We start from the raw sequence: 26,145 nt of genomic DNA, 5'->3' as shown, positions 1-26,145 counted from the left end.
CTGGGTTAAGGGTTGTCACCTTTTGTCCCGTGAACTCCGGGCAGGGGGGAGGAGCCTTGATGTAATGGAGGTGGGTCTGTGGGAGCCATATCAATCATAGGAAATCCTTCCCAGTTTTCCTAATTTGAAACTGAGCAGGCAGTTTTGACCCGGACAGGCCTTCAAAAAACTGGGCTGTCCGGGTCAAAACTGGACAGGTGGCAACCCTAGCTGGGTTCAAGGTTTTTGTGGCAAAAACTCAAAAAATTCAAGCAATTCGGGGAAAAGCCTGAAATATCTGAGTCATTTTGTGGTTTCACTATATTTTTTTGAGTTTGTCCGATTAATTAAATCCAGTTTCTTTTATAAATAAATGAGCTAAAATCGGGCAAGGGAGTTTGGTTGTGTTTTCTAAATAAAATATGAGATAAGTTCAGATTTTAGAAATCAAAGTCCTATAAAATAAAGCAGTGTATATCTTATAATATTCAGTGATGCATTCCTGTAGGAGACTGACACTCCTAGTGCCCTTTTTGTCCTCACATTAAACGGTTCCTTATCCCCAAGGTAGTTTATTTAATTAGCATGCATCTAACTATATGACCCCTTGCGTTTACTGGGCTTTTAATGCCTACAGCTATGGGGCTACTCTCTGAGACACATTAATTAACACACATTTTTAAGAATCGTTAGAAGGACATTAGTAGAGTATGGTACTTTTCAGTGACTTTACAACTTTAGAATGCCTTTCTCATATAAATGGTAATACCACACACGGATTTCACTGTCCTTGACCAGAAGGGAGATTTTTTTTAGCTTAGGAACGTTATTGTTGTAATTCAGCTGATGGCCTTTAGCAGATATTTTTTAGCAAGGGAAAACTCCCTGATTTGATGGACTATTTTCTTTGCTGAACTCGCAAAGCCTCGAGTGCAACATCTTGTGGTCATAGATCACACCTGCTAGACTTAAATTTCTTCATTAGCCTAAGGTTCTGTGCGGCAGATCCATGTATGTTATGATATAATAATTTACTGAACTCTCAGACTTTTTCTGTTCAAGCGGCCCTTAGGTTACAAATACTAGAAACCATGTTCTGAGCAGTCATTCTTCTATAGTTTCCTGAGTTCCAGGTCTGTAAATAAGAAGTTGCCCTCTGATTTCATCCTATTTGGCCTACAGGCTGGTCTTTCTATCCACTGCATTGGAACTCCTAAGGGACCAAACCCACCGGAGAGAACTACTGCTCTTATTAGCTGCTAATCTCTGTGCTGTTTCCTGGATTTTCTGGTTGATGGCCATAATGGACATATTGCTTCTTTCCACCTGGCACAGCTTCCCATAATAATCAAGGGAAACATGGTGGGTAACACACAAGGAGAGACAGGCAGACCTCTTCTCGGTGGCTTGAGATGCAGAAGGACATTTTAACTGGTTGTTTTTTCCACCTAATTGCAGCAGCAGTCATAATGCTAAATGTACCATTACTCTAAAAGTAGCTCAAGCCCTTTTCATTTTCATTCCACAAACTATTCAGAAATACCGATCTCATCAGAGAACCTTGCATTAGGGTCTGGCCACATGGGCAGATTCGGGGAGATTAGTCGCCAGGCGACAAATCTCCTCTTCTTCACGGTGACTAATCTCCCCAATCTGCCTTCCCCTGCCTTCCGCCGGCTAAAATGAAAATCGCCTAGGGGCAGGCACTCTTCATTTTCCGAAGTCGCCTGAAGTTTCCTTGTGAGGCAATTAAGGGCAACTTCGGAAAACAAATCGCTCCAAGTTCGTGTCTTCCAGGGCTTCGGTAATTTCCAACCATTTCAGCACATGCGCAGTTGTCGCAAATGTGCCGTTTCGCCGGTCTCCCACTCATCTTGCTGAAGACCTGGAAGATGGCTTCATGGAACTCCGATGCCTGACTCTGCGCCGAGGGTAAGTATAAAGTTAGGGGCATTTCCATGGGGGACAGCTATGCTGGGGGGGAGGAGGAAGGGGGGTCTAAGTGGGGTGGGGGGGTAGGGTTTTTTTTTTTAAACGGTTGAATTTTCCTTGGGGTAAAGGTGGCCATAGACACACTGATAATATTGTATGAATTTTCATATAATATTCGGTGCGTTTATAGTTGGAGACGAGCCGACCGTTATCGACAGAAGATTTGAATATTGGGCGGCTCGTTGATTGGGCCAGCTGTAAAATTTTAATTGGGCGCCTTTAAAGGCACCAGAACATCGGCCACTGTTAGTGCTGAATCGTCAGACACAGGTAGAATTCTATTGTTTCTACCTGTATATCGGACGATTCGGCCAGGCCCGGACTGGCAATCTGTGGGTTCTGGCAAATGCCAGAAGGGCTGCTGTATGGTTCCATAGAAAGTTACCATAGAGTGGGCTGGTTGGGGACTGTTTGGGCTGGTAGGGGGCTGTTTGGGCCTCTATGTACTTGGAATGGCAGGGCCTATTTTGTCTCCCAGTCCAGGCCTGGATTCGGCTCTACACGTGTGTATTGAAAAGAGACATCTTTCCAGGAAAGATCGTAATTGTAACATCTCTGACCCCCTATAACCTAATACTTTCAGTAATACAAACATGTATAAATACACGGTTTACTTGCAGGACTAACACAAAGTTGTCTGTACTTCTGTCCTAGGCAGTTATCATAAGTAGTTTCATACATTTGCCTTGGAGAGTTTGCAATAAACAGCCTTGCTGAAGTCAGACACACTGTAGCAGCTGTACCCTACTGGGGAATATTTTACACTGATAAAAATCAATTAAGCAGCTGCCAGCAACATTAACATTCCAAAACTGCCACTCTCGCCAACTTTATCATTTAAAAACCTTTAAGGTAATTATACAGTTATGATATATAATTCCCCATTCTAAACAGATATCTTCTTGTCATCAATTTTCCTCTTTTTTTTTTTAAATTTCGCAATTAAATGCAGCAGCTTTGTTGTAAAATGTGATAGCACATATTTATTGCTTCAACAAAAATGCTAAATTGAAAAAAAATAAATAAATCTCTTCCAGCACATTGAGACAATGCTTTCATAACGGCTCAAGAATTGTATAAAGAAAACAATATATATATATAAATATACAGTATATTATATCTTTTTTTTTTCTATTTCAAAGGCGGTACACTCTAAAACTAGCTAATATAGGTGCCCAGGTGCTGTCATAGTAATGCCAAAATTTTATATATACAGATCCAGAATGCTTGCAACTAATTAAACCCAATAGGATTGTTTTGGCTCCAATAATGATTAGTTATATCTTAGTTGGGATCAAGTACAAGGTGCTGTTTTTTTATTACAAATTCAGGTTTTAAAATTTGAATTATATGATTAAAATGGAGTCTATAGTTGATGGCCACCAGAGCTTTCTGGATAAAGGGTTTCCGGATAACAGATGCTCTTTACAGAGGACTGGGCAGGAAATTTTGACATTGGTTTGAATCTTCCACCCGCCCAGTCTGCCAGAAGCAGCAGATCTGACAGGGGAGGTCAGAGAAATGCGAGCAGGGGCAAGCAGGGGGTAAGGTCAGCTTTGCAAGTGGGGGGGGGGGGGGGGGGGTTGGGTGCAAGTAGTGAGGGGTAGGGTGCAAGAAGTGGTGGGGGCCTAGGGGTGCAGGCTCTTTAAATCTGCCCCTGCTAATTATATATAATAGAAATGTCACAATATAAGGATGATTAGTAAATTATTCAGATTATTGGTATATGGCAACTCAGAAACCAGCACAATTAGCTTCAAAATATAATAATCAACCCTGTAGCATCACCTTATATGACAGGCAAAAACTAATTTTCTGCTTGTAGATTTGCAATGACCCCTAAGCTTAGCTTCTCAAAAGTCACTCAAAGCCCACCGAGCATGTGCAGTGTCACAGGCACTATTAACAAAATCCAAGATGGGAAACTCCTGTGACAACTTTAAAGGCCTGGATCATTACTACTATAGAGATGCTGAACCTTTAGGCTGGTTCAGTAAGTTCAATATATAAAATATGGCATTTCTAGCCTGATGCATCTTTAGGGTTTAGTTCTCCTTTAAGGGTAAGGGCACACCTGTCGATTTGGGGAGATTTAGTCACCTGGCGACTAATCGCCTCTTCTTGGGGGCGACTAATATCCACAAACCGCTTCCCCCTGTCTTGAGCCGGCTATAATGAAAAGACTCCTGCGGCATGCCACACGTGGCGATTCGTATTCTGAAGTCTCCCCAAGTTTTCTCGTGAGGCAACTTCGGAAAACAAAGCGATGGGTGTGCCATGCCGCAGTCGACTTTTCGTTATAGCCGGCGCAAGACAGGGGAAGCCGTTCGGGGAGATTAGTCGCCCCAAAGAAGAGCCGATTAGTGCCCAGCTACTAAATCTCCCCGTATCGCCAGGTGTGCCCTTACCCTTAAAGGAGAACTAAACCCTAAAGGTGCATAAGGCTAGAAATGCCATATTTAGAGGGTGCTATTTTTTACAACTCACTCTGCTTCCACTTAAGTTAATAGGACAATAGGTTGAAAGTCGCATTTGACTCCTATTATAATCATAATGCCGCATGTTCCATATCCCTATCCAACAAGTACAAACATGTTCCCGTCACTTAATATCCATTTAGCCAAACAATATGCGCTGCGGATTAAACACACAGGAGCAAAGAAAAAAAAAACAATTCAAAGCTAATTGCTTCAACAGTCTTAATTAGGGAACCCGCTAAACAAATATACCAACAATGATAATTATCCTTCCTTCAATAATATATCTATCACCCAGCACAGTCTCTTACATATTATTACCATGATCCCATTCAAGCCCCTCTCATTTCCAGTTATCTGTAAAGCTCATTTATTTGAGATGATTGTTCAAGCCATAAAAAAAAAAAATAGAAAGTGTAGTTTTTGTTTCCGTAATAGCCTACCATGAATAGTTAGTAACCTTCAGGCAAGAATTAGTATTAAAAGCTATTATGATTGTAAGAGCGTTTAGCATGAGTCCCTTTTGACTCTGCCGGTTGGAACCATAAATCTCCCTTGTGCAATTTCTTTCCTCTTATACAAACGCCTTAAGGAAATCTTGAAAGCTATGATAAAGCACTAACAGTGTCCCTGACATACACAGCTCCCTCGGTTACATGTCTATCCTTGGGCAAAGACACAAGAATTCTGATTTTCCTCCCCAATTTGCCTTTGAAGGTTTTAGCAGAAGACATAGAAATGTCCTACAGAATCATTTCCTCCTGCTTAGCATTTTATGGAGCAGGGAAGAAGGTTATTACCTATTGTGAATAAAGCATCTTGTTTTTATAACTCGCAGGGGCTGAATGAAACAAGGAAGGGAAAGTCCTGGATCGGGAACAGATTGCTCGCTGACAATCAATTATCTGCCTTGTATGAGTTCTCCTTTCTTTTGGGAGCTGACGGGACTTGTCTGAAAACCTCCTGATAATACAATATGTCTGCAATAAAAGCGAAGGATATTTATTTTCCTCTTGGAAAACAATCAACTTCAAACCTGGCGTAGGCTGTTAAAAAATATACAATAATTTATGGGCCTTTAGCCCAGATTCAAGGCTTTTCTGTTAGGTAATTATATATAACAATGATACGTAGAAGCTTCTGAATATATATGTATGACGGTAGATACCAAAAGCAAATAAAAATACAGAGTGCAGTCCCCGAGAGGAGTAATAAATGGGCAGGCAGATGTATTTCAGCAACCAAAGACTACTTTTCAGGTGGAGATCATAAAACATTATCCAGCCATAAATATGGATTATTACATCAGAGCAATAGTTACATTGGCCTTTGGGATTCTTATATACGACTGGTTTCCGTGTAGACCGTAAATCAGAGGGACGGTATCCGTTATTCTAGAAAACTATATTTTATCTTTCTTTACAAAGAAAATTCTGAAGAAACCCAAGGGACGAGAGACGGAGCAAGACATAAATGTGAAATGTCATCTTTATAGACAGGCAGCCAGGAGAACTTTATGATGGCTGCAGACCAACGGTTGTCTCCAGACAATGGATATAATAAGTGATTTGTATTGGTGGAAATTCCATCAGTGGAACTTATTATGCAGATGACAACTTTGCGATTCCGTGATTATGTTGTACATCCGAATAAGAGTTTATTAAATCATGATAAAGGCAATCAGAAATGTGTGCCAGTGTCTGAAGTGGGAGAGGATTCTGCACAAACTGGGATATTATCCACATTTCAGCTAATTTGTATATTGCAGATAAGTGGGTAGAGCAGCTAGAGGAGCATACAAAGGTTGTGTATCCCTGCTATGACCTTATATTGTAGCTCTCCACTTGGGGCATAGAGCTTAAAGGGATACTGTTTTTCAAAAAGCATCAGTTAATAGTGCTGCTCCAGCAGACTTCTGCACTGAAAACCATTTTTCAAAAGAGCAAATTGATTTTTTTATATATATAATGTTGAAATTTGACATTGGGCTAGGAATATTGTCAGTTTCTCAGGTGCCCCCAGTCATGTGACCAGCACCGGATTTGTTTGCCGGCCGCCCCTAGGCCGCGAGGTCCGACCAGGCGGCCGCGCGGTCCTAGCGCCCCACTACACTTTCCCTTCCCAGCGCGCCGGCGGTGTAATTGAATGGGGACGCACACATACCCATAATGCGGCTGGGCGGCATGCCGCCCCTATTTTTTGCCGCCCTAGGCCCGGGCCTATGTGGCCTTGCCACAAATCCGGGCCTGCATGTTATTTTTGCTCTGATAAACTTCAGTCACTCTTTACTGCTGCACTGCAAGTTGGAGTGATATCACCCCCCCCCCCCCGCCAGCAGTCCATCAGCAGAAGAATGGAAAAGTATCTAGATAACAGGTCCCTGGTAGATCTAAGAACAGCACTCAGTATTAAAAATCCATGTCGCACTGCGACCCCATTCAGTAACATTGGGTAGGAGAAACAATAGCCTGTCAGAAAGCAGTTCAATAGTGCAGCACTGGCTTTTTTCTGAAAGCACATAACCAGGCAAAATGACTAGTGATGGCTGCCTACACACGAACATTACAACTAAAAAAAGGACACTTGTTGGATTAGGAATTAAATTTTATATGGTGAGTGAATTTTTTGCAGTGTAAACAGTGTAATTTAAGAATAAAAATTACATCATAAAAATCATGACAGAATCCCTTAAAGTCTACTAAAAAAAATCATGTAAACATGAAATAAACCCAATAGGCTGGTTTTGCTTCCAATAAGGATTAATTATATCTTAGTTTGGAACAAGTACAAGGTACTGTTTTACTATTACAGAGAAAAAGGAAATCTTTTTGAAAAATTTGGATTATTTGGATAAAATGGACTCTGTAGTAAAAGTAGTCAGGGTTGGACTAGGCTGGCGGGACACTGGGAAAAAAAAACCCAGTGGGCCCCCTGATCCAGACCCGCTCCCCACCTGAAACCCTAGGGGCTCTCCCCCGACCTTCCCTCTAATCTTGACCATAATTGAGAATACAAGATATGGGAGGAGGGAGGGGGTTGTGGTGTTGAGCGGACTTACAGGCTGTGGGGGCCCCTGAGGTGGCAGCCCTAGTGGGCTTTGAATTTGATTTTTACTTCGAATCGTTCGAATCATTCGATTCAATCAAATTCGATACCCAAAAAAATACTTCGAAATTCGAATATTTTTGCATTCAAATTCTTCACTCGAGCTTAGTAAATCTGCAAGGTCTCTCTGCAAGGTTTTTGTAATTGATGATCCGGGACTGGTCTTACTGGGAACCCGCAAGAGTAGGATGGGACGGATTCCTAAATCCGTAGGCCAGGTTTTCAAGAGGCCCTAGGCCTATTTAGTACACCTGATGCTGAGCAGCACGGCTGAATGTGTGTGAGACAAACTGCTGGTATTCTCAGCTTCAGGAGAGAAAGAAAAACATTTATTTTGTGTTAGCCAGGAGGCTGGATATTTCTGTTGAACTGCTGTTTTTCGGTGACCTTCTGCAATTTCTGCAGCCGCTGGAAAATAAACGTGGACAGGAAGCCCTTAAACCGATACTGGTGTGTGAAGTCGCCTCATTTGCAGCCTACCAGCGAGTGAACCCCCATACTATTGAGATAGTAAAATGATGTAGATGTGTATTTCTGTATCAGCAGGAATCTTACACATTGTTCCGAAACGAGTCCCGGTGCTGAGACGGCATCATTAGCAAATGAGTTCCTGAGAGTGAAGCAAAAAGCAGAGGCACTTACTGTATGTGAGCCTAGTGTGAGAAACTCTTCTCTTCTTATTCTCCATATTCCCCTCGCTGAATTGCACTTTCTCTAACATAAAAATGAAAGAATGAAAGTTAATTCTAGCTCAGGACTCTATTGTGTTTCACATTATAATCCATTAAATATGTCACCACAAACTGTTGTACCAATCACTTTCTGCCAAGTTCGCATTTCTATTGTCAACATTGGCCATGTTTCTGCCTTTTTTTTAGACTTCGATTTTTTTAGACAATTTTTTTTAACCCCATAGGCACCTCCATTTTTTTTAAACCCCATCTGGAAACTTCTCAGCATTAAAAAGAATGATTCCGTTATTTTGTCAAATGAAAACAATTCTTCCCAGATAACTCGACCTACACAGACACTATCATGATAAAATAAAATGGCTATTCGTTGTTATTAACATGTATTTATAATGCGCCAACATATTCTGCAGCTCTCTGGAATCAATGGGTGTATATACTGACCATACAAAAAGCTATGACCGATATCCTTTACAAGAGATAAAGAAGGCACTGTTCACAAGAGCTTACAATCTAAAAATATTTGTTCCTTGAACAATCCTTGGGACAATTTGCAATTGGTTTTAATTTTTTATTTGTGGCTTTTGCGTTATTTAGCTTTTTATTCAGAAGCTCTCCAGTCTGCAATTTCAGCAATCTGCTGCGAAGGGTCCAAATTACGCAAGCAACCATGTGTTTATTTGAATAAGAAATTGGAATATGAATAGAAAGACGAGTAATAAGAATAAAGTAGCAATAACAATACATTTGTAGCCTTACAGAGCATTGGTTTTTAGATGGGGTCAATGACTCCCATTTGAATGCTGGAAAGAGTTAGAAGTAGTAATGTGCGAGTTTCTCCTGTAAAACTCTAAAATTGACGGCCGCGTCAATTTTAACGCTCGTGCCAATTTTGACAACGGCATTAAAGTCAATGGGCGTCTGAATAGTGTTGGTGCACTGCAATTTTGACGGGAGCGACTTTTTTTGATGCCGGCAAATTTTCGTGGGGGTTTTGGAAATTTATTTATGCCGGCCAAATGTGGAAATTCGCCACAATTTGCGCCAGTTGATTTTATTCACCCATCACTAGTCGGAAGAGGAAAATTCACAAACAAACGAAAACAAAATAAGTAATTAAGGGCAAAAGTTGCTTAGAATAAGCCATTCTACAACGTACTAAAAGTTAAGTGAACAGCCCGTTTCATTCAGATGTGCAAGTTAGGAAGGGGCAGGAGGTGCAAATTAGAAAGGAAGGTGAACCAACACCACTGTAATTTTAATATATGTAATATAAATTAAACTGGATATATACAAACCATCACTAATTTGTTCATAAAAAATCAAACAGTTATTTAAAAGCAGTACTAGGATGACAATATCGCTTTAACTATCTACAAGTCAGACCGAAGAATTTGGCGGGACACTAGTAGTTGCAATTAAAAGTGAAAATTTTTTTTTAGCCCTCCAAAATGCAAGGCAGGCAACGTTTCGGACCCCACTAGGCCCTTTTTCAAGCCTGTAAATATCCCTTTAATTATCTACAAGACATTGTTTATGTTGAACCTATAAACTTAAAAAAAGGGTCATACTGTATGCAGAGATTCTGGATGCAAGGGCACCAATGGGTGCAAAAGTGCAGAAAACATGTCCAATTACACTCATTTCTTTTTCTCTTCGCACCATCTGCACCTGCTAATATCCCAGCCATGAGCTGAGAAGGAACGTAGGCTCCTTCCATTTATTTTCAGTTCAGAAAAACCTGACCAACAGGTGGTCTATTCTGAGGTGCAACAGTATGATATCAATATGGTCAAGATTGCCCTCAATGCCTAAGGAAATCTGGGCACAACGTTACTGTGATGAAATACAAGTTTACTGTTCGCTATGTGATCATTAGAAGAGGCCTCGGTTAAATGTAGTTCATGGCTTTGTATTTGCTACAAAGATAGTTTGTATTATTGGTCACTATTGTTCATAAATCAGCCGTCGCTGTGATGAATACAATGAAAACAAAATAAATAGCAAATATTGTCTTCTCCGTCGGAGTTCTCGGTTTGAAATGCAGTTTTACAGCCTTGATCATTCACCTGCTCCCTTCACTTCCAGCATGAAATGATACATTGTTACTACATCCCACTACTGAAAACTTAATGAGACCTTCAATGCCGCGTGTCATTAAATAGCATTCCTGAAGGATGTAATCACAAATCACTGTTATTGAATTCTACACAATCTCTTCTCACTGAATGTTTTTATCATAATCTGACAATATGCAAATCTGTTTTTCAGAAATAAGATTATTCTTTTGGGGTTTTCTTCCATTCATCTCAATATGTGTTTTTTTTTTTATTGTTACAGGTATTGGACCTGTTATCCAAATGCTTGGAACTTTGGGTTTCCCGGATATTGGATCTTTTTGTTATTCAGATCACCATACCTTAAAGGGGTTTTTCACGTTTAATTAACTTTTAGCATGATGCAGAGAGACAATTTCCAATTTTTTCATTATTTGTGGTTTTATAGTTATTTGGATTTTTCTTCAACAGTTCTCCAATTTGTAATTTCGGCAAGTCGGTTGCTACGGTACAAATTACCCTAGCAACCCTGCGTTGATTTGAATAAGAGACTGGAATATGAACAGGAGAGGCCTGAATAGAAAGCTGAGTAATTAAAAGTACCAATAACAATACATGTGTAGCTTTACAGAGCATTTGTTGTTTAGATGGGATCAGTGAAAAACGATAAAATGAAGGCCAATTGAAAAGTTGCTTAGAATGAGCCATTCTATTACATACTAAAAGTTAACTTGAAGTTAAACCACCCCTTTAAACAATGCTTTAAATAAACCCATTAGGCAGGTTTTGCCTCCATTAGGACAAAGACACACGCTCAGATTCGGTGAGATTAGTCGCCCAGCGACAAATCTCCTCTTCTGCAGGGCGACTAATCTCGCCAAACTGCCTCCCGCCAGCTAGAATGTAAATTGCCGGCAGTATGGCAATCAGTGCACTTCGTTTTCCGAAGTTGTCTCACGAGGAAACTTCGGGCGACTTCGGAAAACAAAGTGTCTCTGCCCTTAAGGACTAGTTACAGTATATCTTTGTTGGGATCAAGTATAAAATACTTTTCCTTTGATGACTTCAAATAAATATTTTTTTTCCTGTAATTTGGAGCTTTCTAGATAACAGGTTTCCAGATAACAGATCCTACTATCCTTAATTTACAGTATATACATTCATAAAGATAAGTAGGAGCTACTATAGTGCTTGCTAATTGCTCTGGATGCAAAGCAATAACTGTCATAGTTAGATATTGATTTTCCATAGAATAAGCTGTGACCACATACTAAGGATTAATGAAGAATTAGACTTGTAATGATATGCATTTATATTTTTGGTTCATGTACCAGTCCAATGCCACCCTGAAGATCTGTGCCTCTGAATATGCCCATAGCAACTCCCCTTTTTCTTTTCTGCCGAAATACCAATGCTCCTCCCATTAATGCCCTTTACTTATGGAACCACTGGCGCCACTGGATTTGTATAACCTGGAGGAACACTAATATCAAGGACTCATGGACACAATGGTAAGTCAATTCTATCAGTTGCTGGCAATAACTGTTATAAACTTTAAAAATGGTAGCAACGTTTTGTGCTGAACAGAATTTCTTAAAATATTATATGTCTGACCTCTAAGTTCCCAAGCCTGATTAAGGCCTACTATAGGTTGAGTAGGTTTTCTAGCATATGCAGCACACTCAAAACACTTTCTAACACAATCCAAGATGTTATGTAGAACTTGGTTTGCTTATGTTGAAAAATATATACAAGTATACTGTATAGGAACTGTTTTCTGGAAACCCACTCCTATTGGGTTTATTTAATGTTTAAATGATTTTTAGCTGACTTAAGGTGTACAGATTCAAATTACAGAAAGATCCATTTTCCATTATCCAGAAACCCCCCAGTCTCGAACATTCTGGATAATAGGTCCCATACCTGCAGTTGGAGGATACTCTGCAGTAAAATTGCTATAATAATGTGAGGACCCATTGCTTTCACTTTGAATAAGTGAATGTAAAATTGATGAGGGGGCTATACTAAGCAATTTTGCAATGTACATTCATTAGATTTGTTTTTTTTTAATTCCAAGATATGTAAACAATTCATGTACCGTTAACGACAATGAATTTTGTTACAACCGCGCCACCTGCTGGTCAGTTTCTGACCAGTCTTACCACCAAGTAGTCAAGGAGGTTGTCAGGAGAAAGAAAGAGGCTGCTCTGATGTATTTCTGGTTAGGAAAGATTTGAGAAAGGTTTCTAATTCTTTTCCTACAAAACAAAAAATAGAAAATACTTTTTGTGTGAACAAAGTTTCTGAGATTTCCCCTGGTTTTCCGACCCAACAATTGTTTTCCGACCCAACAATCCTCGTTTCTCCTCGAGTAAAAAAGCAGGAATCCAAAATTCAAATAGGTCAGCGCTAATAAAATCTCGGGGGAAAAAATAAAATGAAAAAAGGGAAAAGGTAGATAAAATAGTGTAGTATTTACTAACGGAGTTGTAGTTTCACAACCTCTTATGGTCTTACTTGACCTTCAGTGCAATTAACCTTTTACACTTCACCACGTGTAGTTGGTTTAGGTGGGTACTTACAGACGTTCAGATTAAATTGTGCCTATCAAATTTTGTAGAGTATGAAGCTTTAAGTTGTTCTCTCTTGTTAGAGGAAGTTAAAAAGCGCAAATAGTGTAAAAACTTCTTTATTCTATAATAATAAAAACCAATTGGTTGCACTCACATTTATGTGATTAAACCAGGCATAACATCTCTCTCTCCGTTCAGTCCAGGTTGTTATAAGTGTTCTCAGTGGTTTGCGGTTCAGGTTCTGACCAGCATTGCCTTTGCACTCCACTTCTCTCGTCTCTTCCTGGGCGTGATGTCAGCCAGCTATGCCTTATGCGTTTCGTCGATTAGCAACTTCATCAGAGGCTTTCAATGAAGCCTCTGATGAAGTCGCTTGATGGCCAGACTGGTCAGAAACTGACCAGCAGTTGGCGCTGTTGTAACAAAATTAATTTATGTTAACCATACATGTAACCTTTAATGTCTTGGAATTAAAAAAAAATAATAATTAATGTACCGTATATACTCGAGTATAAGCCGAGTTTTTCAGCACCCAAAATGTGCTGAAAAAGTCTACCTCGGCTTATACTCGAGTCAGCATAAAACAGGCATATCCAAAGTGTGAAACAGAAAGTTATCAAAGATTGGTGCGCTCACGATTGAAAAATTTAATTGCTGGTACCTAAATAAAACATAACGAAATATAGTGTAGCGTGCTTCTTTCCAGGGGTTAAGGAAACATCGGATCTATTCACAAAATAGATTCTTGAATATCGGCTTATCACAGCAGTTGGTATTGAAATGGTGCAGGTGAGAACCGGTTTTCTTAAATGTCTGGAAAAGAAGCTCAAATAGTGTAATATTGCCAGAGCTTGTGAATTGTCCTCCTGGAAGTGCCGCTTCTCCGTCTCGACAGGCCCAGGGACAGGGCAGTGGCATCTCCACAGGGCAGTGGCGTGTTTCACAGGCTTTGTCAGGGTTTCAAAGGCACGTGACCGGATACTCTCACCTCTGAGAAAGAGAAATCCCCCGGGCCTCCATCTTGGCGTTCCTTATCGCGCATTGAGCTCTGATATTGAGCTCCGGCAATATTACACTATAAGAGCTTCTTTTCCAGACATTTAAGAAAACCGGTTCTCCCCTGCACCACTACGATACCAACTGCTGTGAAAAGCCAACATTCAAGAATCTATTTTGCGAGTAGACCCGATGTTTCATTAAAGGGATACTGTCATAGGAAAAAATGTTTTTTTCAAAATGAATCAGTTAATAGTGCTGCTCCAGCAGAATTCTGCACTGAAATCCATTTCTCAAAAGAGCAAACAGATTTTTTTATATTCAATTTTGAAATCTGACATGGGGCTAGACATTTTGTCAATTTCCCAGCTGCCCCAAGTCATGTGACTTGTGCTCTGATAAACTTCAATCACTCTTTACTGTTGTACTGCAAGTTGGAGTGATATCACCCCCTCCCTTTTCCCCCCCAGCAGCCAAATAAAAGAACAATGGAAAGGTAACCAGATAACAGCTCCCTAACACAAGATAACAGCTGCCTGGTAGATCTAAGAACAACACTCAATAGTAAAAACCCATGTCCACCGAGACACATTCAGTTACATTGAGAAGGAAAAACAGCAGCCTGCCAGAAAGCATTTCTCTCCTGAAGTTCAGGCACAAGTCACATGACATGGGGCAGCTGGGAAATTGACAAAATGTCTAGCCCCATGTCAGATTTCAAAATTGAATATAAAAAAATCTGTTTGCTCTTTTGAGAAATGGATTTCAGTGCAGAATTCTGCTGGAGCAGAACTATTAACTGATTCATTTTGAAAAAAATTTTTTTCCCATGACAGTATCCCTTTAACCTCTGGAAAGAAGCACGCTACACTATATTTCGTTATCTTTTATTTAGGTACCGGCAATTAACTTTTTCAATCGTGAGCGCACCTAACTTTGATAACTTTCTGTTTCATTTATATAGCAAGTATATAGTATAGGCTTATACTCGAGTCAATACATTTTCCCAGTTTTCCTAGGTAAAATTAGGTACCTCGGCTTATACTCGGGTCGGCTTATACTTGAGTATATACGAAAATATATATATGCAAAAGTTTTAGAATAGCACGCTCGTCAATTTTACATTCACTTATTTTTTTCAGGTTTACTTATCCTTGAAGGCACTTTTGCATCCATACCAGCTAAACAGTCTTAAGTGTTCAGCTGTTATAGCTCACCCTATCTATTGTCCTTTCAGCTCATACGCCCAATGTGGCAGCTTATCTGCTCGTGTACAGGGCTTTCCAATGGGCCTCCGCAACCAATATCTGGCCAAAAACCGCCCAGATGTCTGATTTTCCCTTCCAATAAAGGACCGCATTGGCTAGTTGATTAGGTCCTCGTCCCATGGGCACCTATTGCCATCGTTGTAATCCAATCATTTTACCCTAGGGCCGATATTGTCCACCTTTGGTGGGTATATCGGGGGGAAAGATTTGCTTGTTTGGAGACCTCGCCAAATTAGAATATCTTATAGTGTATGGCCACCTTAAGCCCAGCCCCCTAATTTTAAATGCTGTTGGTTTCCCTAGTTGGCTGTTCTATTTTTTGGCAGTTTTGCTGGCAAGGTCAAATGGTCAGTATAGCATATCAGGGAAACTCAACATACTAACATTCTCTTAACATACTAGAGCTAGTGCTTCTTTCAGCCTCCTTAGTAAGAAACCTTCATGGCAGCTATTTATACAGCATCTAAGGCTTTCAAATGGTACTGCTACTGAACCCTTTTGAGCCTTGATTGGGGAGCAAGATGGCTCTGCTGCCTTCCAACACTGGGGTCCTAGCCTCTATCTGCAAGGAATTGTTATGTTGTCCCATTGATTGGGGACTCCAAACACATACAGCAAGGTTAATTGGTTCCTGATAAAATTGACCTTAGGGTGGGAATATCATGGATTCCTTAGACTGCAAGCTCCACTGGGACAGAGACTGATGTGAATGATGTTTAATCTTTGCAATGTGCTGTAGAATATGTTGGTGCTATATAAAGAATAATAGTATATCAATTTAGAAGTTAAATATAGGCATGGGACTTGTTATCCAGAATCCTCCAACTACAGTCTACTAGAAAACCTAAACATAAAAAAAAAACAATATGCTGGTTTTGATTCCAAAAAGGATTAATTATATCTTAGTTTGGATAAAGTACAAGTTACTATTTTATTATTACAGAAGGCCTTTCTGTACTCTGGAGCTTTTTAGATAACGGGTTTCCAGATAAAGGATCCTATACCTGTACAAGGATTCAGATATGCCTTCTGTTCAAGGTGACTAGAAGAAGTATAATAAAATACACCTAAATGAGCTATTATGATTGTCCTGGAGCCCCTATCTCCATGCATATCAATCCAAAATATTCTGTCCAACCCTGAAACCCATTAGCCTCCTCTAGCCACACTTTATAAGGTGCCACAGTATTCTGTCTTCCCCACAGATGGAGGAGGCCCACCCTTAAACTTCCATGTTGCTGTTAAACACGTGGAATTTTCCAACATAATTCTCTCCCATCAATATGACCTTGCACTTGTACTAATTAAAAACCCATAACATAATGATCCTTAGCAAATGGTTTGAACGAGATACTGTCCAACAAACGACTACAACCAACTCTAAATCATCTCATTTCCTTCTAACTATCTACACAATTCCTATTTGTAATGACAGTAAGTGTCAGGGAGAAATATGATAAATATATGATAATGCATGCATTTTTGTAATGAATTTCTTCTTGCTATAATGGGGCATGTAAAGCCTGGGGCTCAGAACTCACAGCGGGGTCACAGAGACTAGCTCCAATTCAGGAAATTCAACAAGGTTTAATTCTCAGCTGCAATGAATGCTGACATTGCTACTGGGAATTATAAAACAATGTAACGGCAAAGACATACTAAATTAGGTCAAGAACCAAGTACGGAGACCCCCACAAAAGATTATCAGCAGGGGGATTGGAATTTTCCTAACAGTTAAGGCTGTCATTAACATTTGAAAATGACATTTAGTCACCTGTGCAGAAATTCCTGTTCCAAACTGGCGGAACTTCATCCTGAATATAACAAAGAGCAGCATGAAGCAAGCTGGAATAAGGAATGACTGTGAATGGATATGTTCCTTGCAAGAAAAGAGAATATATAACATTTTAAGGGCAGCTTTATCAGAGACTGAAGGGTGATTTGGCAGAGTTTCTAGGCAATTTGATTAATGTGATCAAAAACGTTATTTATCACTGTATACAGCCTTTAGCCGTTTGATATCTTAATCCCGCAACAAAATGACTGGCCGGAAATGTCAAATTCCATAGTATGCTATGTTTAATGTTCATTTTGTTGTTTATTCTTTGATTTGTCAACTGATCTAAACATTTTTTTCTATACTGGTCAGTATGAACCACTGACAGCAGCGGTGGAACAAGTTTGCGCCGATCCCCCCTACTGAAATTTTTTTTGGAGGGGCCCAGTGCACATTATCTCTCCTGCTCTGCTGGCCGTACCCCACGTGGGAGGGGGATACTATACTATAGAGGAAACCCCCCTGTTTCCCGGATGCTCTAGTGACCCCGAAGTCTGCTTCCTCTAAAGTTAAGCCACTGGCTGACAGTTTGGCTGTCAATGGCAGCAATTTGATCTTCACTTCATAAATTCATGAATTATTATAGACTGATCAGAATAACGATGCTTCATGAATCAGGCCTATGGGTGTCAATTGAGAATACCTGCAGGTATTCTGGGAAGGTAGCATTTCACAAAGTCCTTGTTGGCCATTTCAGAGAAGCCATGTTCTAATATACAGTGTTGGGTTATGATCAGTGCTCTTCAGGTCTGGACTGGGATATAAAATAGGCCATGGCATTTCAAGTACACAGACAGAGGCCCAAACAGCCCCCCACAGTCAATGTAATAATCACTTTCTATGGCATCTTACAACAGCCCTCTGGCATTTGCCAGAACCCACAGATTGCCAGCCCATTCAGACAGGAGTTAAACTGGATAATTTGGCTTGAAACCAGAGGTCTCCAACCTTTTTCACCCATGAGCAACATTTAAAAAAAGTTGGGGAACAACACAATCATGAAAAAAGTTCCTAGGAGATGACTAATAATGGCTGTATTTGGTATCCTACGGGAGGCTCTGTTTGGCACTACACATGGTCTCTACGCCTACAAAACATAAATAAGCACCTGCTTTGAGGCCACTGGGAGCAACATCCAAGTGGTTGGTGAGCAACATGTTGCTCCAGAGCCACTGGCAGGGGATCACTGCCTTCAACCTTCCTTTAGTGCCATCATGTCAGAAACAAACCGAAAAAATTAAGTAGCTTACTTCTTATCAGTATCAACTTCACCAACACTGGGTGACCTATTCACCTATAAGACCCTAGTCTAAGTGGGAACATTGGGCACAAATAATTTGATCTTACAACTAAGAACAAAATAATTTGTAAAGGCAGTTCTAACCCACATGCAGGGGATGTGGTGAACAGATGGGAGGAATTAAGGTCATTTGGTGGAATAGGTATTGATGGGTCTCTACCTGTACCTAGGTAGATAGAGGTCCACATAGCAAGAGGCTAGTAACAGAAACAAACTGGTATTCCTAAAACTATAATCTTGGAAACTTTGTCAATACTTAAGGCCCCAATAATCGTCAGATATAAGCTGCTGACAGATAAAGTCCACAGCTTATTGCCCAGTATATGGGGCCCTCCAAAGGGCTTCCCCGATCGATATCTGGCCAAAATTCAGCCAGATGTCAGCCAGATGCCTGTTGGTTTGAGGACAGCATCGGTTGGTTGATGTGGTCCTCAACCTGACCATTCATTTTCTCATTTCCCCTAGGGCCCACAATTGGATCAGCCATATATCGCCCACATGAAGGTAGGCATATCGGGGAGGTCGCCAAATGGGCAAATCTCCATAAGTATGGCCAGCTTTAGGCATGCGCCGAATCTAGGATTCAGTTCAGGATTCAACCTTTTTGAAAAGGATTCTAATCCAAGTGCCTTGCCAAACCAAATCTGAATTCTTAAAATCGCGTCTTTTTATCACACAAACAAGGAATTGAAAAAAACTTTTCACTTTTACCCTTCCTGGCCCTGATCTGCATATGTAAGTTCAGCTGAATCTTTCACAAACGATTTGACTGAATCCCAAAATAGTGGATTTTGTGCATCCCCATCAATTCTTACCTCTCTTTAAAATACTTCATCTTTAACTTTTAACTACAGTACGTAACACAAATTTAGGAACCACTCTTTTGGATGCATGGTTCTGTAAAATCCCATTATTAAAGCACAGTTTTTTTTGTGTATATTTATATTCTAAATTATCCAACTAAAGTTTGTTTGATCATACAGATGTGTTTATTTCTATTTAAAACTGTATTCTACTTTTTTTTAAAAAAAAAAAAAATGAAAGAAACACTAACAGCAGCACAGAGAAAGAAGTATTTTCTATTTGGCAATAACTTGGAGCTGTATCACCATCAATCCCCCTGGATGCAGCTGAACTGACAGAGGCAATGGGATTTCTTTCCTGGCTTATTTATTAGGTGAGAGAGTAAAGAGGGGAATAATACATTTCCACTGTGTTATTTCCATTAATTGCTTTCCTTGTTTTTGATGTGTAATTTAAATCTCTGGGAGAAAAAAAATTGCTTTGAGCAGAGACATATTGTCTTTGTGTCAGATACACTATATTTTACTTTACACAATATTTTTTTTATTTTTATTCTTGTTGTAAAAATGATTTTGATGTACAGGGAATAAACCTAAGAACCTTTTCATCAATGTGACTGTCACAGCAAAGTTTTATTGTATTCAGTGTTTAGACTTAAGCTTTTAATGATCAGAATTCCAAACAAGGGGCAGCAAAATCCAATGAGGTCCTATATAAGTTGCTTGTAAAGGGGAAGTTAACCTTTAACGTCACATCTCATATGCTATAGAGTGTCCTCTTCTCTTCTCAACTGGTCTTCATTTTGTTATTTATAGTATTTTTTTACTTTTATCTTGAATGCAATCTTTTCATCAGAATGCAATTCAAAAATGATACCGGGTCGTTAGGGGGGACAGTGACCCCAGCAGCTGAAAAACTGCTGCTCTGTGAGGCTACATTTTAACTGTTTTTATTACTTTTTTAATGCTTCTATTTCTAATGAGGTCTTCTTTTATTCATTGTTCAGTCTCTAATCAGTTCATTGGTTAATCAATAGGCAGTTCCCTCTGATCAAATATCCATTGAGAAGTTTCAATCACTGACTTGTCAGCTCTCCTTGATTGGCCACAGTTGACTATTTAGTCCAAAATACCATTGTCCACAGTGATGTGGTTTGGGGGAAAGCAGGCCAAGTAGAGTAAATCCTGAGCACTTTCTATAAGACATTTGTAAATATGTGGATTATAATTAAATTATGTTATTATTTTATCTAAAACCTACAGCAGGCACCAAATACAAATATATTATTGCCCTTTGCAACCAGGGTGCTTCATTTTCTGACCAGTTTCTGCGGAATTGTCTAAAGCCCACCATACACGGAGAGAGGCAGCAGCTTCTCTGCCCATGTATGGAGCCTTTCCAACAGCCTTCCTAAATGATATATGGCTCAAAATTGGTCAGATATCTATTGGGTAAGGACTGAATGAGCACATTGATGCCTAAGCATAGACCTCTGTTACAATCTGATCATTGGCCTGGGAGCCAAGCTATCGGATCAGCTAATTTTTGCTCTATTATTAAGGGGTGGTGGCACCTGAAACACATTAGGTGACTGATGCTGCTGAATGTTTCTTACTTTTCTGAAATAAAGGTTTTGTGCATTAAACCTTTCTTCTTTTCGACTCAGCCCATAGGTAACCAAATTGGGAATCCATTTGTTTGGTGCCCGTCCCAAAGGAGTAGATCTTTATGTGTATGAGAAGCTTTACGTGCACATGGGGATTTTTTAATTAACAAAAAAGTTATCATAAAAATATATTTTATCCCTGTAATGAAAATGAAATTACACAGATTCACAGACATTGTGAAACAAATTGCATTGTAACAAGTGCTAACCTTAATGATCTAACAGTGATTCATGCCTTACCCCAACAGCATTTTGTCTTCGAGCGAAAGAGATATTTCATTCTGTACAAAAAAGGAAAAACATTATTGATGAGGTTTTTTCAAAGTTTTGGAACAATGGGTAGCAACAATGCTTTCCAAGTGATGCTTTATTTCACCTAGAAATATTATTTTAATAATGCATGGGAAATAGAAATGACTATTGAACACACTTCTCTAATGCAGACCTGGTCTCAACCTTTCTTTCATAAAGAGTGGAAAAGGCAGAGACACACAGGCAGGCAGCCAGCCAGACTCATACTGTGCATACATACTCTGTGCAGTGGGAATCATGATTTAGGGCAATAAGAATATGGAGAGTTAGAAATAGATTTCTAGTAAACCCGGAAACACTCTGACACAAATTAACTCTACCTTTCCTCTTATCTTCAGACAGACACAATATGGCAATCCACTGAATACTGAATTTGCCCAAATCTGAACCTTTTTCAGCAGGATTCCAAGAGCCTGGCCAAACTAAATCCAAACACTTAGGGGCACATTTATTAAAGGTATAATTTTTCTGGTCGGGCTTTTTGTCTCAAACAATCCAAAAAAGTTGTGAAAAAAAAGCGGGACGTTTTAAGGATTTATTATGCCACAAAACTGCGACAAATCTGAATCCGAAATACTCCAGCTAAGAACTGTCTAAGTCATGTAGAAGTCAATAGCAGATGTCCCTTTTAGAATTAGATGATGTTTTTTGCCTTTATAATCCTTGAGGGTTTCTGACATTTTGACACTGGTTTTCGAAGGACAATTTGAAAAAGACTCACTATTCGGCTTGTCGCATGATTTTGCTGTGACTTTACCCGCATTTGCTTTTTTTTTGGATTTTTTAGTAAATTAAGGCCATTCGTGGTTGGGCGTTCGGTTGATTTTTTTTTTTTTTTTTTATAAAAATGAGAATTAAAACAAGTAAATAAATACCCCTTAAACTCATGTTACTCTAAATCACATGATTGTGTATCAAAAGAAATTTTTCTCTTTCTTTGTTTTCTGTTCCCTAATTTGTATGCAAATTAGGATTTAACATTCAGTTCAGGATTCAGCTGAATCCCTCCTGAAAGATTCAAGGTGGAGCAGTGGCTAGCATTGCTGTGTGCAAGTGAGCGGGGAAGTGTCAAGAATATTTTGAGGTGGTGGCAACATATTCAGCTTCCGACAGGTTTCAATTGCAGGTATTGTGTGTCTATACAAGTCTGTACAAGAAGGAACCAGGGTCAGGACAGTGATCGTGCAGCGATTTCGGCAACCTTAATCTAGAGATGCAACAAGAAAAAAAACAGCAATAAGTTTACTGTAGTCCCCCTTGTTTCTTTCAATGTCATTATCAGTTTTCCTTTGCTCTCCTTGAAATAATTACATGACTGGCACAGAGATTCTCTTCTACATCCAAGAGATTCAGTGTAAGTGTGATAAAACTCCTTGTTGGAAAGTCAATGTCATCTATGACTACCTCTAATCTGCTCCTCTAATACGATGCAAACTCTGTGGAGAGAAGGAATGTTCTGTACACCTTAAGCTATGTTCCAGATATTGTACAACTAGATTGAACATCAAATTGTAAGACTTCTCAGTAATAAATGTTACTAATGTTTCAGCAGGATTCGGCTCAATCCAAGTGCCTGGCCGAACCGAATCTGAATATAGAATATCATGTGACTTTTCATCACACAAACAATTAACTCAATTTTTTTTTTTTACTATTTTTACTCTCTTTCCATCTCATTTCCATAATCGACATATGCAAATTAGGGTTTGGATTCAGTTCGGAATTCGCGGAATCTTTCACAAAGAATTCAGGATTCGGCCGAATCCTAAAATAGTGGATTCGGTGCATCCCTAATAATTATTTCATCTTCTAAATATACCATACCCAATCTTTCCTGTTTCCTCATACATAAACATTTTACTTAAAACAGAAGGATTTTTTAATCCCATACACAATTTCTAATTATGATTGACTGGTACCTACAAAGTGGTCAAGTAAGATTATACCAATGACAAAAGTTCTGTATAGTCCAGATGGTTGCATGCAACCAGAGACACAATTACACTATTCATATTTGGCAACCATCTTGCTCTTTTTCAGCCCGCTGCATTTCTGAAAAATGTTTCCCTAAACCTTGTGGTCCCTGTTGAAAGGAGAGCATAGGCGTTTTACAAGACGAATTCTCAGACCTCTGACCGAGACACAAATGAACTTGCCGCTCACTTGTCGAGACTCATTCACCGGTATCGACACTCTGCCCCATGCCAGGAAAACCTATTTATTTCTGCCATCTGTAGACTTTAGAGCTCTGTGTGTTATCAGAACTGTGCTTCTGAATGTCGTGTTCTTGAACTTTTGCTGGTGGCTACTGCATATAAACAAGATGTTTTACATGAACAGAGCTAAAATGAAAGGACTCATGCGTATCACAAACTTGCGACCAGTTTAAGACAAAGCAAAATACGCCTGAAGTTGAAAGCAAGAAGTAACGGTTACCCTACGTCATCTTTATTATTATTATCGTTTATCTGCATTATGAGGCAGCTTTGATCTGAGTTTCCAAACAATAAACTAGCCTCAGAGTTTGGAAATTTGTCTTTAAGCAGAGATATACTTGCTTCCGGGTCTTCTTCTTCTGGGCACAGGTATATACTGTACGCTCACAAAATGTTTCAAAATGTAGACCTTGATTGATATATTTCGATTTTTTTGTGAATTTCCTTTAGAAAATTCCTTCAGCAGGACTCTTTAAATATTAAGATGCAAGGGTTGTGCATAGGTTTGAAGGTTTGAGGAACAACAAAATCAATAGGTTGGCGGTGAGAATTGGTGGTTTGTTGACTTCAGATAAGCCTCCTTACACCTGAAATTCCAGAAACCTGCAGGAGTTTGAGAAACAAATTTGCAGACATATAAAAAAAACAGTTGGTAGGAGATACAATTGGGGGGTGATAGAGGGAGAACATTTGGCAACAAATAAGATTGAGGTGATGGCTGGGGAACATTTGGAAGGAGATACAATTGGGGGGTAATGGAGGGAGAACATTTGGCAACAAATAAGATTGAAGTGATGGCTGGGGAACATTTGGAAGGAAATACAATAGGGTTTTGACTGGGGTACATTTGGCAGGAGATACTGTTCAGCATGCAGATGTTTTAAGGGGAACATTGGCTAAGTTGGCACTGAGGAGGAATTAGCACCATGGCAGCTCTCCTTCATATGAACACAAACAATTATGCAGAGACCTGGGCATACAAATTACTGCCACTATGTTTTTCTTTAACGATATATAGAGCCATTGAAAAAACAGTGGTCCTCCTAGATGGGGCTGACTAGTTAGAGGGGCTCAGGCACTTAGCAAAGGATGGGGGGACAGTATGAAGGCTAGTTAGGGACAAGTGTGTGTAAAAATACCCATTTGTTTTTGGAACCATAACCCCCAAACATTCCTAGCCAGCCAGCAAAACCAGAGGAGCAATGTAAAGTTATCATGACAAAAACTGTGATAAAATATATTAATATAATTAATTCAACCTTATTTCTATATATTTATGTAATACATAAAGATTAAAAAAGGTCGAGTGCATTTAATAAAAGAGGTGAATCCTAAATTTCCATTGACACTCTGGTGCTTCACATGCAAAATTAGCCCAAGCCTCAAGGGGTTAACGCGTGTAACGGCATTTCAGATCCCCGGTGAGAACTTGGAACATGGGCTTTGCCTGGAACTTAACCAGAGCAGAGGCAATTTTCCACTCAACTGAATATCATTAGCTTTGCAAAGTTCATCGGCTCCACTGAGGGATAAGTATGTGAATTGAAAAGCCAGAAAGATAAAATGGGTCTTCTTCACCTGCAAATGAGTGAGTGAGTGTTCAAAGACAAAGTCCAAAGTATTATTTGTGGAAAATTATCTCGCAGAATTTTATGGTAGAACTAAGCTTTGGAGGCAGGTGATCTGAGAACAAGTAGTGGCCATACCTTCTCCTATTCCAGCATCTTAGTCATGAGTTTGTGCAATGGTTACAATTTGGGGTAGAACTGTACTTACACCTCGTTTGGGATCTAGTGAGAAAATGCTGTTATTGTTACAAAAGTGCTTCCCATGATAATGACAGGCAATCGCCACCACATTGGAACATGGGTGCATATTAACTTAAGGAGAACACAAAGGCACACCTGCAAGTTTAAAGGAGACATAGAGCAAAAATGAAAATCCCTTAGTCTTGTAGCCAATAATAAATAATGGATGATGCTGATTTCACTTTGGGTTAAAAATATTATATTTCAAAATTGCCCCTTTCTTGGAGCTCCCCATAGATCTGCTACAGTCCTTGTTCCTGTTTCAAACGAGGGGTGGGCATGTCAGAAAAACACAGCAGGCGGGAGGCAGCCAATCACAGCTCTGAACTTACACAAGCAAAGACAGGTTTCAGTTCCCTATCAGGTCAGCCAAGTTGCTGGTTCCTGTCCTACCTGTGCAGTGTATTGAGTGCCATCGGTTCCACAGCCTGGGAAAGGAGGCAGCAAGAAGTGAAACAGATGGACTGGACTAGTAGGGATTTTGCAGAAATCTTCAATAAATCAACTTGAAACACTACTTTTTAAGGCACATTCCTTCTATATTTATGAATTTACTGCACTGGCACATTCTTTTTTTACACAATAGGTTTCCTTTAAAGGAACAGTTCAGTGTGAAAATAAAAACTGTGTAAATAGATAGGCTGTGCAAAATAAAAAATGTTTCTAATATAATTAGTTAGCCAAAAATGTAATGTATAATGGCTGGAGTGAACAGATGTCTAATAAAACAGCCAGAATCCAACTTCCTGCTTTTCAGCTCTATAACTCTGAGTTAGTCAGTTACTTGAAGGGGGGCCACATGGTACATTTCTGTTCAGTGAGTTTGTTATTGATCCACAGCATTCAGCTCAGATTCAAAAGGAACAGAAATGACCCATGTGGCCCCCCCTCAAGTCTCTGATTGGTTACTGCCTGGTAACCAGGGTAACCAGTAAACCAAGAGAGCTGAAAAGCAGGAAGTAGTGATCTGACTGACATGTTATACATCAAATCACTCCAGCCTTTATACATTACATTTTTGGCTAACTAACTATATTAGAAACATTTTTTATTTTGCACAGCCTGT

The 26,145-nt window shown here is 39.6% G+C and overlaps 1 long non-coding RNA gene across 1 annotated transcript in view; it reads right to left on the bottom strand.

Moving 5' to 3' along the window:
• The window catches only part of LOC108707899, a 36,693-nt gene that overhangs the window by 6,883 nt on the left and 3,665 nt on the right, over positions 1-26,145 (bottom strand). Inside the window, exons 2-3 of the long non-coding RNA XR_001934344.2 lie at positions 20,984-21,024; positions 8,196-8,267 (exon numbers count right to left, since the gene is read on the bottom strand). This is a non-coding gene — a long non-coding RNA (uncharacterized LOC108707899). The remainder of the gene's footprint in view (positions 1-8,195; positions 8,268-20,983; positions 21,025-26,145) is intronic.

This window comes from Xenopus laevis, chromosome 2L (assembly GCF_017654675.1).
Source record: "Xenopus laevis strain J_2021 chromosome 2L, Xenopus_laevis_v10.1, whole genome shotgun sequence".
Taxonomy (NCBI): domain Eukaryota; kingdom Metazoa; phylum Chordata; class Amphibia; order Anura; family Pipidae; genus Xenopus; species Xenopus laevis.
Note: the sequence above shows the minus strand (reverse complement) of the source record. Positions and strands in the feature narration are given on the sequence as shown.